This window comes from Nycticebus coucang, chromosome 9 (assembly GCF_027406575.1).
Source record: "Nycticebus coucang isolate mNycCou1 chromosome 9, mNycCou1.pri, whole genome shotgun sequence".
NCBI lineage: Eukaryota > Metazoa > Chordata > Mammalia > Primates > Lorisidae > Nycticebus > Nycticebus coucang.
In genome coordinates, this window is record NC_069788.1 from 86,841,372 (window position 1) to 86,854,937 (window position 13,566).

Genomic DNA, 13,566 nt, shown 5'->3' on the forward strand with positions numbered 1-13,566 from the left:
GGTATTCAGTGTATCAAGAAAAACTCCCCCACAAAAGAGTTATATAATTATAGTAAAATGCAAATGATATATGTATTTTTTTAATCTGAGCTTTTCTTTTAGGAAAATTGGACGTGGTCTGTGTATTCCAGAATTGTCAGAAAATTCGATGTAAAATTACAATATCGCGTTTCATCTATTAATGTAGCAGTAACATTTATTTTTCTAATCCAATAGTTAATAGTATGTGTTGCAAATTCCACAAATTGTGTCCCACTCGGTTCCTTTAAAAAAGTTGTGATCTTTCCAACGTGGAATCGTCAAAATGAACCAATAACTTGTGTTCAAAGAAATGTAGCAAGGGCTTCAGTACGGATCTGGAAATGGTTTTTATTTGTTGTATGGTTTATTTTTTTAATCTCCCCATTTAAAAAAAAACAAGTGTAAGGGAATCCGTAAATCAAAAAGTCTTTTTCATATAGAAGCTCAAATGCAAAGGGGAAAAAACTCCAGAAAGGATTCAGTAGGTACTTGAGAGTGATAGCAATGGAAATAAATGCAAAGAAATATTATAGATGCATATTTAATATTGTTGTGTTTATTGCTTCATTTGTAAAAGTCAACCAGCTAGAAACTGGGAAAGAATAAACTCCTTGCGGGATGGATGTAAGTTAGACACAGCATTAAGTAAGGTGTCTCTTAACTCTTACCATTCCCAAGACAATTAATTTACAAAACCATTGCTTTGTTTTAATGAACATGGTTTTTCTGGCTGGAAGGAAAAAAAATGTGAAAGCAACAGGCATCTCTTTTTGGTCAATGTCTGTTTCTGACTTTCCAGTTCACTATACTCCACAAAAGGCATCTTCTAGGCCCAGCTCAAAGTTATCCCCTCCGTGAAGCCCCTTGGGTTCCCTGCAAATAATTGCTCTCTCTGTGTTTTGGCTCCCGGTGTGCTTTGACTCTCAAGCCAGCATGGCTCTAGATCCTTTATCATTAGAGGCATACCCCCAACCCCTTCACCATGTGGAAGGCCGTTGTGGGAAGGAACTTCATCTTACCAGGTTTATAGTCACAACATCTAGTCTGTTTCCTCCCTCATGCTGGAGGCTTAAAAGATATGCTGGCAGCATGGAAGAGAACCAGGCCAAGGCATGTCCCCTACTTGGCTTTTAGAGGGGTGGGTCTTCCAACACCACACCAAAAGAGAAAATAGTCTCTGTCCTTAAGAAAAGGCAAATTCTCTGCCTAAAACTCTCTGCCCTTAAGAAATTTGAAATGCTTTTGATTAAATCAGACGTGAAACAATGAGAGAGACATGTAAGATGGTACAGTGCAAATTTCAGGTGATAGACTATGTTTTTTATAATCATCAGTGGAGAAACTCCAAGGATTGGACCCAGGGTTGGGGAAGGGATTCCAAGATAAGAATAAAAATCCTGTGTATTCCTCCATAAGGCCTGGCCCAATGCAGAGTTCTGAAAAAAGCTGTGCTTTCTTATAAAAGCATCACCATGTTTCTTGTAAGACCATAGTTCACATGGAAGAAAGGAGGGAAAAAATGAAGGAAGGAAAGGAGGAAAGGAAAAGAAAGGGAGAAAGAAGAGAAAAAAGAAATACAAAGGAAAAAAAAGAGAGAGGCAGAGAAAGAAAGGAAAAAGAAGTATGAAAACATCAGAACCCTGTCTCCAAGCATCTTTCCATGATTTTTTAATTACCAACTCAATTCCATTTCCAGAAGCTGGTTCTTTTTAATTTACAATTTAATATCTTTGCCTTGATCTGAATCAACACTTTTTCCCAAATTGGGCAATTCCAAGATGGGTAGAGCAGGTCCTCCTTGGTCTGTTCTGCCCAGTACCATACTTCTTTTCTCCTCTCCTGAAACAGGCATTTGTGGAAGGTTTGCCCCTCTGAGGTTTGGTTCTTTTTGCTCACGCCCCATCCCTACTTGTCCCCCTCCCCACAGTCCACTCTCATCTCACTCTTCTCTTTATTAACATGTCCACACTGTTACTAAACATAAAGGGCTTCTTGAGGAACCAGTCTCACCACATTTGTTCAGGTGTTATATGGATGTTCTGAATGGAGATTAAGAGGCACACAAACAGATTTTGTTGATTTGTGAGACCTCGCTGTTCAGTATGGGCAGGCATGATGCAGCCAAGAAATGGATCATCTGCTTTTCCCACATTTCATTTGTGAACCTGAGCACCACATGTAAATCATTCATAAAATCCCAAAGTGTTGGAAGGTATTCTTCCCACATTTCCACAAACATACACTCCACATACTCTACCTAGCACTTCCTATCATTTGTTATGAATGGTAGGAGCAGGATTTCAATGACCACCAGAAATAAATTTTTAGCAGTAGGAGAAAAAGAAAAAGAAAAAGAAAGAAAACCTAGTTCTGGGAACCCTGACATTCGTTTATTGCTTATCAGAGTTCTCCTGGAGATAAAAAGGTATCACATGGGTTATCAGAGGCTATCAGAGTCCTATATCTCCCTTGGAGAAGGACTTTGAGGGAGATGAAATCTATGATTTGGTGTTGCTCTTTTTGAGTCTTTGGGGGATGTCAGGTCTATGTTCATGAAGAATTTTTCAAAGACTCCTGGAAAGGGCATTTGCTGCTGGTCTACCTGTCTGCCTTGGCCATCCCCTTCATATCACCTGAACGCCATGGAGATGTTGAACTGCATTCATTGAGCATCTGAAGAAGACACAATTCCTCCTTCCAAGATGTTTTTAGTCTTGTGGGTCTGGGGACAAACATATATGCAACAATCACATTGTGGACTAGGATGGTGGACCTCTCTCACTTTGCCTGTCCCGTCTTCTGGAGATAGAAAATGGGTTTCCTGTGGAGGACTTGGATGGGTAAGTCAGGTTAATTGAGGAACTCTGCCATCTTCTGACCAAGGAAAGAGCAGGTGACTCATGCAAGAGGTGGAGTGACAGGAGAAAGAAAATGGTCAAAAATTGGTGCAACCCAACAGTGGTGGTTCCTACTTCCAAGTCCCCTGCAGTCGATCCAATTCCTGTCCTCTCAAACCCTGGTTGTTCAGCATTCCTTCTAACTTTTGAGCCACATCATGACCTTCTGAATCAACCCTTTTCCATAAATGTCATCCGGAGTCAGTTTTACTTGTTTGCTACTGAGATGCCTTTGTGGATACCTATTGAGAACACTGCATTTATTAAAGAACGTACAAGATTAAAAATGGGCAGAGTGGGAAGTGGCCCATTTGGTCTGGAGGAGGGGAAGGCAGCTATTAGAGAAGGCTTCATGAAGGAGGTGATGTTCAAAATATTATTAAGAATAGTTATATTTTGTTGTTTGATGGTGCTAATCATACAACTATGTTCTTACTGATTATCTGCCTGCTGTACCTACCCATTTCTGATAGATGATGTTGAAGTATCTAACTATGATAGTAAATTCATCTATGCATCCTTGTAGCTTTTTTTTAAAATAACAGAGGTACACAGATGAACTTCATAACTCTTTTGGGAGATACATACCAAAGTTGTGAAGCTAAGGGCTCTGGTTCTAATGGCTCAGAAGGGCATATATGTCCTCCAAATTTGGTAGATTAATATCTATCAAATATGTCTGTTGTCTGAGGTATCAAAAAATTACATATTATTTTCTTAAATCCTCTCAACTCTGCCTAGGATCACACAACTAGAAACTCTACAAAGTCCTAGTTTTTTGGAGTGTACCAGACACCTTTCTTAAATTTTATCTTTGGAAGAAAAGCTCCCTTTTCCTTCTAACAAAGAGATTCTATCATTCTACAAATTTCCCATATAATAGTTCTGAGGGGGCTGAAGGGAGGTTCCTGAGTAGCTCATCCTTGATATTATCTCTTAGGGAGACTAAAATAACTGAAAAGAATAAGTGGAGAATGTGGACATAATTTGGCATTTCTGCAATAACATCACCTCATTGTTTTATGGGTCAGCTTCAAGGACAGGACCCAGGGGATCCTGCATAGGTCAATCCTTCAATAGGTCAATCGAAATTTTAATGAGAAATATCAATTTTATCTCTCCCAGAATTTGTCCATTCATTCATTCATGCATCCATTTGCTCATTTATCAATCAACTCATTCATTCTGTTTTGTTTTTCATTTTTTTGTTTTTGAGATAGAGTCTCATGTAGTTGCCCTGGGGTTGAATGCCATGGCATCACAGCTCACAGCAACCTCAAACTCTTGGGCTCAAGTAATCCCCCTTGTCTCACCCTCTTGAGTAGCTAGGACTACAGGTGCCTGCCACACAGCTGGGATAGTTTTTCTATTTTCAGTAGAGACAGAGTCTCGTTCTTATTCGGGCTAGTCTTGAATTTCTGAGCTCAGGCGATCCACCTGCGCTCTCACCCACTTCGGCCTCCCAGAGTGCTAAGATTACAGGTATGAGCCACCATCCCTTGGCCAACTCATTCATTCTTGATTATACTCTTAAAGAATCATTAACTTATTGAAGGGTAATATTACATAAAGATAATTAAAAAAACACTGAATTTTTTGTCTGAAATCCCCAAGCGGTGGTTATTCTAAGTAGAAAATGGAACTGGATCTGGATTCCAGTTCTAACACTGCAACTTACTCACTATGAGAACCAACTCTTTGTATTTACACAGGAATAATCACCTCTGTTCTCTCTTCATCAAAGCATTGTCAGAAAGCCTGCATGAACCCGTGGAGCCACTGGAAATAAAGAAGTTCTTTGCTTTGTAACTCAAATTCCCGGTCAATTGCATGATGCAATTGCCTGGGCTCTAGCTTCCTGCTAGTAAGGAGGAGTGTGGACGTGTATGCTTATAAAAGACACTTCCCCTGACTGCGCCCCATTTTCATCCTCCTGTATGAGAAATAGAAGAGCGGGTAGCTACGCAATCTCAAATATTCTGTCCAGATCAAAGTATTTGGTGATTCCGTGAGACTTACCGCTGTCTATTTAAAGACATATAAGTGAAGTTGTTGTCCACCAGAAGCTATGAGCCTGACTTAGAATCTGTGGGACTCTGGTACAGGTCTTCATGTCCCACGCATTGTCAGCTTACTCCTGAGCCGTTAAAGCCTTGTCATACGCTGCTTCTCTTGCCTGCTGCACCTCTGCACCATCCAGAACTTCTGATGGGACCAGCAGGCCTGCACGTGCCCCAGTGGCCTTTCACCTTGTTGATCCCATGTCAGGTGAAAGAGATCATGGCCCCCGGCTGAAGATCTAGTCTGCCCAGGTAAAGCCTTACGCCATCCCTTAGCTAAAACCTTTGTCCCATGCTCTTCTTCCTGCAAAACAGAAGCCTGGAGATGACTGCCCTAAAACCATCGTGTCTTGCAGGCCTTTCTCTCATTCTCTAACCTGGGGTGGCTGAGACTGTTCCCGTCCAGCCTCTGCCTGCATCTCTCTCCCCTCACTGCCCTCGTCCCCCTTCACCCTTTCTCTCTCTTCCTAACATCAGTGAGAGCAGCTAACCCCACTGGAGTGTTACTCCCTATCTGCCACTCTGCCAGGAGCTCTGCATGCCTTAGCTCAGCCTCCTTTCACAAGAACATTGTAACAAAGGTCCAAACGCTCTTCCTCTAAGTTTCATGTATGAGAAAACTGGGTCCCAGAGAAGTGGAGTAACCTCAAGATTCCCTGGCTAGTTGGTGTAGAGCCTGGTGGAGCCTAGCCAGGCCTCCTGATGCCAGGGTCTCTAGTTCATAACCATGGTGCCTGCTACCGCCTTTAAAATGATTTCTCTCTTTAATCCTTTTCCTCTCGGTCTATTCACATCCATTGCTCTATTTACACACAGGTCAATGAGAAAATAGAAAAGGGTACCACCCAGCCTATCTTGCAAGCCTGACCAAATCGTTCTCCCTTTCTTGGATTCAATTCTCTATGTCTTCAAAATAAGGCCACTATATCCCCTTTAGACCTGAACTCTTAGCTCGTTATTCAGTTTTAATTTTTTTTCAAATATCTGTATACAGATATACAACTTTTATTTCTACAATTATGGTTTGTTCCTTAAAATGTGCGATAATTGCTCTCTTTCCTCTACTATCTGCATTTATCCTGTATTGTCTCATTATTTTTACCTTTGGCTGTTTACCTTCATTCTAGAAGGATTTTCAAGTTTCTCTTCTATGCCACTGATTTGTATCTCACTGTTTTCTACCCTAGAACCTGTGTAGATTTTACTATCCTCCTCTGCATATGTCTCCTTACGTTGTTTTCTAATTTTATCTCTCTTCTTTTTTTCGAGACAGAGTCTCACTATGTCACCCTGGGTAGAGTGCCGTAGCGTCACAGCTCACAGCAACCTCAAACTCTTGGGCTTAAGCAATTCTCTTGCCTCAGCCTCACAAGTAACTGGAACTACAGGTGCCTGCCACAATGCCTGGCTAGTTTCTTTTCTTTTTTTGTAGTTGTCATTGCTGTTTAGCAGGCCCAGGCCAGGTTCAAACTCACCAGCCCCAGTGTGTGTGGCCAGCGCCCTCACCACTGTGCTAGGGGCACCAAGCCAGCTCTCTCTTCATGCCTGTTTGTCCTCATGTGGGCTTTCTTTCTTTTTTCTTAAGGTTTTAGACTCCTTTTCCAGAGACTCTGTCTTCCCTATTCTATTAAGGTTTTCAAACAGTTTTTAAAAGGTAGGAAACAAGAAAGTTGTTCTGGGTGCCCTAAGGAAGCCAATATGAGTGTCTATCTTCTCTCAGAGGCAGAAGCTCTGGTAGAGACATGCGGCCGTGTGTGTGAGCAACATGCGTGTGTGCCTGTGTGTGTGTGCCCGTGTGCATGTGGACGTGTGCCTGCATGTCTATCTGTGCAGTGCTATGTGTACATGTTTACTGAATTGCGTGTGTGTGTGTACTGTGTAGTGTGTGCACTGCACGTGTGTATGTGTGTATGTGTGTATACATGTGTAATGTGTGTGTGCACTACCTGTGTCTATATGTGCACTGCATGTGTCTATATGTGTGTATAGTGTATACTGTGTATGTGTGTATGAACTAAGCGTGTCTAAATGTGCATCTGTGTGTACTGCGTGTGTGTAATGTGTGTGTCTGTGTAGTATTCATGTCTGCGTGTGTTGTGTCTATCTGTGTGTGTACTAATGTGTCTGCATCTGTGTGTACTGCGTGTGTGTGCATGTACCACACATGTCCGCATGTGTGTGCTGCAGGGGGGAGAGAAGGAGCAGCCACACTGCTCTCCCCAGGAGAGGAAGCCCTGCTCCACACCCCGGCTCGAGGCGCTGGCTTCCAAGGTGGCTGCCTCCCCGGCCTCTCCGCCTACCCCTGTCGCACCAACATCCTCATCTTCCGGGATGATGCCGCTCTCGGCTAACTCGCTCTGCGGGAGGAAGAGTGAGGAAGCTCAGCAGCGGGTGACTTCACAGGGAGCTTGGCAGGCTGCCGCCGGAGCCACAGCACAGGGAGTTTAGATGTCAAGGCTTGGGAACTAAAAATACAAAGCGAGTTTGCAGTGGGCAGGTGCCGGGGGCTGTTGCTCCTGCGGGCTGTGTGCTATAACCAGCCAGAATCGGCAGAGGGGGGGTGTCCTGTGCCCGTCACCCCCAGGACACGCTTCCCCATGTCCTAGGCTTCACTGGGCTCTCTTGGGGGAGGAAAAGGAGGCAGGTTTTCCTTTGGAAGCTTCTGTTCACTGAGCACAAGGGCTTGAGGGTCCCCATTCAGAGAGACTTTGGCATTGGCTAAGGGACCTTTTATAAAGGAACAGTTGACAGTGCTGCTGAGGAGCGAGCGTCCACACCTGCTCCCAGGAAGGGCCTATGCCCCCCTGCTATAAGGGTGATTCAGGGGTGTTTTTCCCATTTCAGCTGTTGTCGTGTATAATCTAATGTAACTAACGTTTCTCCTTGTAATGAGTCACCCAGCCAAGCACATGAAGATATGCCTTCGGAAAAGAGTGCTTTAAAAGAAGTGTGTCTGCTTGGCAGGGGTGGGGCGGACCTAGTCCCAAACGCTTCAGAAGCATTTTGAGTATTTGAGTACCCCCCAACCCCCGGCCAATGTCAAAGTCCCGTGGAGTTGTTTCAGGAAACACTCTTGGTTCCTGTGACCTGATCCCCACTGTTCCTGTGACCTGATCCCCACTAGCAGGGCACTTTGGGGCATGGAAGGAAGGAAAGAGTAAAAGCTGTTTATGAGGGAAGCCTGATCTTACATGTTGATCCTTTTTTCATTGTTGTTGTTTATAATTTACAAAGATATTGAGTAATATCTCAGCTTTAGCTAACCCAAAATACTTGAGTGGGAAATGCATTTTTTTTTTTTTTTTTTGTAGGTTTCAGAATGCTCAAGATTGAGGCCTTGGAAATCAACCAGTTCAAACTTTTGCTTTCAAAGTGATGAACTCCTGATTCTCAAGGTGTCTTACCTCTGAGCTTCACTGCGGCCCTTGTCAATACACTGATCTAGTCCTAGTGTTCGTAAGGAAGGCAGAAGAATGGATGTGAATATGTTAGTTTGTGTGGCAAAAGCAACTCTGCAGATGTGACTAAGGACTTTGAAATGAGATGATCCTGGGTTATCAGAGTGAGTCCAATGTAACTGCAATGGTTCTGAAAAGAGGGAGCAGGAGAGAGTGAAGGAGAAGTAATGAAATTCACAAAGGTCGGAGTGTCATGGGGCCATGAGCCAAGGCATGTGAGAAGCTTCTTAAAGCTAGAAAAGGCCAGGAAATAGATTCTTTCTCAGAGCCTCCAGAAGAAACACAGCTTTACCAACCCATTTTGGATTTTACAACTCCAGAACAGTCAGATAATAAATTCATATGTTTTTAAGCCACTAAGTTTGTGGAGATTTGTTATAGCAACAAGAAGACACTAATACAGTCTAGTTCTCATTACAATTTCTCCCATGAGAAGGACAGAAAAGTTGAAAGCAAGAGCTATGAGCCATTCACCTCTGTGCCTGTGACCTCACATGCATGGCACACACAAAATGCTCCGTTCACCTGTGTGAGACCACACCGAGCCCTTAGAGGGGGGATGGATGTCCCTGAACCCACATACTGCCTCCCTCGTCACCCCTTAGTATTGGCAAAAGAAATAAAATATCCCTGAAGTCCTTGCCTTTCACTCCTGTGAACCTCTGTTCCTACCTAGTAATATGGAGACAAATGCCCATATCAAAGAATGGGAGAGAGCACATTCATTCATTCGTTCATTCAGGAACTTTCATCATGTCTCCATGTGGCTTCAGACACCTTCCAGGTACTGGGGAATATAACAGAGAACAAACTGAGTACCTGTCCTGAGAAGGCAGGGAGAGAGACGCCTCATACAGATACAGAACATAAAGTAACAGCAGGTGAGGTGATGAGGAACGTCTTTACGTTAAATAAGACAATGTGAGAGAAGTCAGCACTGTGCCCAGCATGCAGGAGGTGAGGGGCTTTCTGGGTGGACACAGGGGTGCTGAATAGATTCCCTCATGCTGAGACATCTATGGCCACCAGTACCAGATCAGATGGGCCGAGGGGGTGGGGACATCCAGCAGGTCCCTCGTCCTGAGAAGCAGGGTCGGAGGCAGTATCTCTGTTCTGAGGAAGACACTGCCTAATGGCTTTTCATGGGTGGCTAACCCCAGTGACAATACACATAATACCGGTAATAATAATACCTTCCTCTTCTCCAGAATCTTCTCCCTGGCTCAGCCTTTCACCCTCCTATCTTTCCCCAGGAGTGATTTTTGATCTGAAAACCAAACAGAATCCATTTTTCCTCCATTATGTGAGGAAGAACCACAAACACATGTGTCTACACCAGGCACAGAAGCAGGTTAAGCGTAGAGAGTCTCAGAGAGCTGAGAATGATGGCAAACTTATTTTTTCCCAACAGAAGCCAGTACGTTTGTTTGTTGTTGTTTTTTTCCCTAAGTGTCCAGATTGCTAAATGTTAGCAATTTAAAGCATCAGCCACAACAGCAGTTTGCCCCATGCAGGGTAATGTTTAGGGGGCCATCCCTGTCCTTGCCTCGGGGTACCCAACATATGATAGATCAGAGTGATGATGATAATAATGATAGTAATATTAACAGGGATGCTGTAGAGCACTTAGTGCCTGCCAGCTGTGTCTTAAGCACTTTACAAGACATAGGTATGCCCTCAAATACTTATAATTATCCCCACTTTTGAGATGAGGAGAAAGAGATTCAGAGGAGTAAGTTAGCCTCCTTAAAGCCTCACGACCAGTAGTGAGCGGTCTGGATTTAAATCCTGGTGGTTGACTCCCACGCCTTTGTGTCTAACCTGGGCACCTACTAGGTGTGCCAAAGGCTACACGAGGCAAGGCAGAGAGAGCCAGCTGGACTCAATGGGTTGTTCAGGCCAGCCCTGGAAGCTGGACCAAAGCCAAAGAAGGGGTGAGATCTCCAGAGGCTGAGAGTTCCTGGTCCCTGATCAGTGTGACCCCCCCGTCTCTCTCCAAGGCCTGCCAAGGACGGATCATGCCCCTATCGACTTTGCTTAATGCCTCACCCATTAGTTTTATTCAGAGCTCTTTATGTGTTTGAAAATATTCCCCTTCATTATTCATATTGTGCCACAAGAATGATATATTTGAAGAAATCATCATGAATAAAGTGGCCAATTTAGCAGTGAGATTTACTAGGAAAATACTCAGTAAAAAATAGTCACCACATTTTCTGGGAGAGAAAAAAAATGCTGTTTGGGCCTTCATAGTGATAGAACAATGCTCGTAGCTGCGGGATCCTGTTCAATAGTGTTTCCTATAGCAATTCTCAGACAAAGAAAGAAAAATTTATTTTTAATAATGGTGAAGGAAGAAATAAAGTAGCCTCGATTCTAATCAAACCTAGTCACAGAAAAAAAAAAAAGATCATCCTCTTTCTCCTACCATTCTAAAATAGTTTGGGGGAGGATAAGCATGTGTGTACATTAAAAATAGAATTGCTAATAATCTTGCAAGTAAATGTTCTGGGTTTCAGAGGCCAGATGGCAGGGCGGTAGGAGTTAGAGTCAGAAGCCCTTCTCAACTCAATTTTCTTAGCTCTGCAGTCCAGAAGAAACGTGGTTAGTTAGCATGTCTAAACCTCCACTTCCTTATCCTTAAAATAGAATTGTTACTGTGCTTAGCAGAAATGACCAACTGTCCTTCAAAATTCATGCTCTCTCTTCTACTGAGAGGCATTGCCACTGAGACACTCCTGGTAAACTAGCTCACCAGTAACAAAGCAAAACAAAACAAAACAGAAGCTTTGATTTGTAACATTTGCCAAATATGGTAGAACGGCCACAGTTGAGCACCTCCCTACACTGACCACCTCCTTAAGTCAGTAGAACGGCCACAGTTGAGCACCTCCCTCCACTGACCACCTCCTTAAGTCGGTAGAACGGCCACAGTTGAGCACCTCCCTCCAATCACCACCTCCTTAAGTCGGTAGAACGGCCACAGTTGAGCACCTCCCTCCACTGACCACCTCCTTAAGTCGGTAGAACGGCCACAGTTGAGCACCTCCCTCCAATCACCACCTCCTTAAGTCGGTAGAACGGCCACAGTTGAGCACCTCCCTCCAATCACCACCTCCTTAAGTCGGTAGAACGGCCACAGTTGAGCACCTCCCTCCACTGACCACCTCCTTAAGTTGGTAGAACGGCCACAGTTGAGCACCTCCCTCCACTGACCACCTCCTTAAGTCGGTAGAACGGCCACAGTTGAGCACCTCCCTCCAATCACCACCTCCTTAAGTCGGTAGAACGGCCACAGTTGAGCACCTCCCTCCACTGACCACCTCCTTAAGTTGACATAATTTCCATAGATAGGACACGCACCATGTGTATGTAACAATACCAGCAGGCCTAGTTCCTTATGTTGAACGCGTCTGTTCACCAACGCGTCTTGGTCACTGTTGACCAATTGATTAGAGTAATTTGTTAGACCAGTTTGTTACAGTCCTTTGGGTGGTCAATTTACAGAGGTTCTACTGTACTATGGTGTAAATACTCCTACCATGGCTGATTTTCAGTATCGAAGTGATGGGACTGGACGAGGCTGGATGGAGAGGCACAGTCAGCTCTTAATCCCAGTGAGTCGATGCCAGTGTGGCACTAGAGGGGCTGCCCAGCCCCAGGCCACCTTTTCCAGCACCCCTCTTCTCTGTCTTCAACTGCGTATTCAACTATCGATTTCAGGGCAAGCTTTTAAGACACGGGGCTGCCTCCTCTGTGCTTACTCTTACACTGCCAATAGAGCCACAGGATGGAAGACGCCTCCGTTTCTGAATCACTGTGTGGAGGAAGCTGCCCCTCGACAGAAGTATCCAGGAATGTCCTTGAACTGTATGAGATTTAGAAATATATTGGTGGGGGGGGGTCTTTTCTAGCATCACTTTAACTAATGAACCAGCATACGGAGATGCTAATAATAGGGCTTACTGCATAGGATTCTTTGTAAAGCATTTAGCTCAGTCCCAAGCACATAGAGATACTCAACACTCTTCCTACCATCAGAAGTGCTCCAGAAATAGAATAATTAGATTCATATGTATTATACAGAGAGAAACCTTCTACTTTCCTCAGATATAAATAGGCTCTTGATAGCATATATCTGTTTATTAATTAAGCATATTATTGAACATCTACTATTTGCAAAGATAAGCTTCATCTTTTCCTTCCAGGGGGCAGTTAAACTCCATTGGGGAGGTAAGCTGTGTGCACCCATGGCCCGCTAGCTGTGAGATAGGCTGGGCTGAGTGCCCCAGTGCAATTTAGCACAGACACTTAATAGCTTTCAGGTACAGAGAAAGAATAAGCACCTTACATCGGTACCTACCCTAAGGACAGGTCTTATTATTATCCCCATTTGGCAGATAAATAAATTGAGTCTTAGTAATGTCAGAGGTGGGATTTGAACCCGGCAGTCTGACTCTAGATCCCACTCTTCAGCAGTGCAGGGTACAGAAGTTCAAGGGAAGCACAGGGTTACCAAAAGACAGGCAGCCTCTGAGAAGGACCCTGAAGGAGAAGTTGGCTTGACCATGTAGAGCCAAGGACAGGAATGATCCAGGCCACAGGAATGTGGAAAGAAAGTGGGTTTCTGAATATGGAGGGCCCTGCATGCCTGATTAAAGAGTTTAGGCTTGACTCCAAAAATCAAAGAGCTTGAAAATAAATTCAAAACCCAGACAGGACTTGGATTATTCGGCTTCTTCCCTGCAAACGACTACCCAGCTTTAACTCCAAGTCGGAGCTATCTCACTGATTAGCTCAGATTCCGTACACTAACAGTTTCTCTCCAGGACTCAGATTTATTTAAGTTCACCATTAAAATGCAAGCTGGAATCTGCTCTAACATCTCCATAGCAATGAATGTCCTCAAAACCAGGGCCAATTTTAATGATTAAATTATCTTTATTTTATTTTCAGTTCTTGTATCTCGACATTTCCCCACACTTTATTATACGTTCACTAATGCGATTGTACTTTGCCAAACACCAGTGAAGAAGGATGTTTTCCAAAGAGATCTATTCCAGCTGTGAAATGTACACACTCAGAACATCTCTTCAAATACCATCATTTGAACAGTGGTAACTGGGCTTC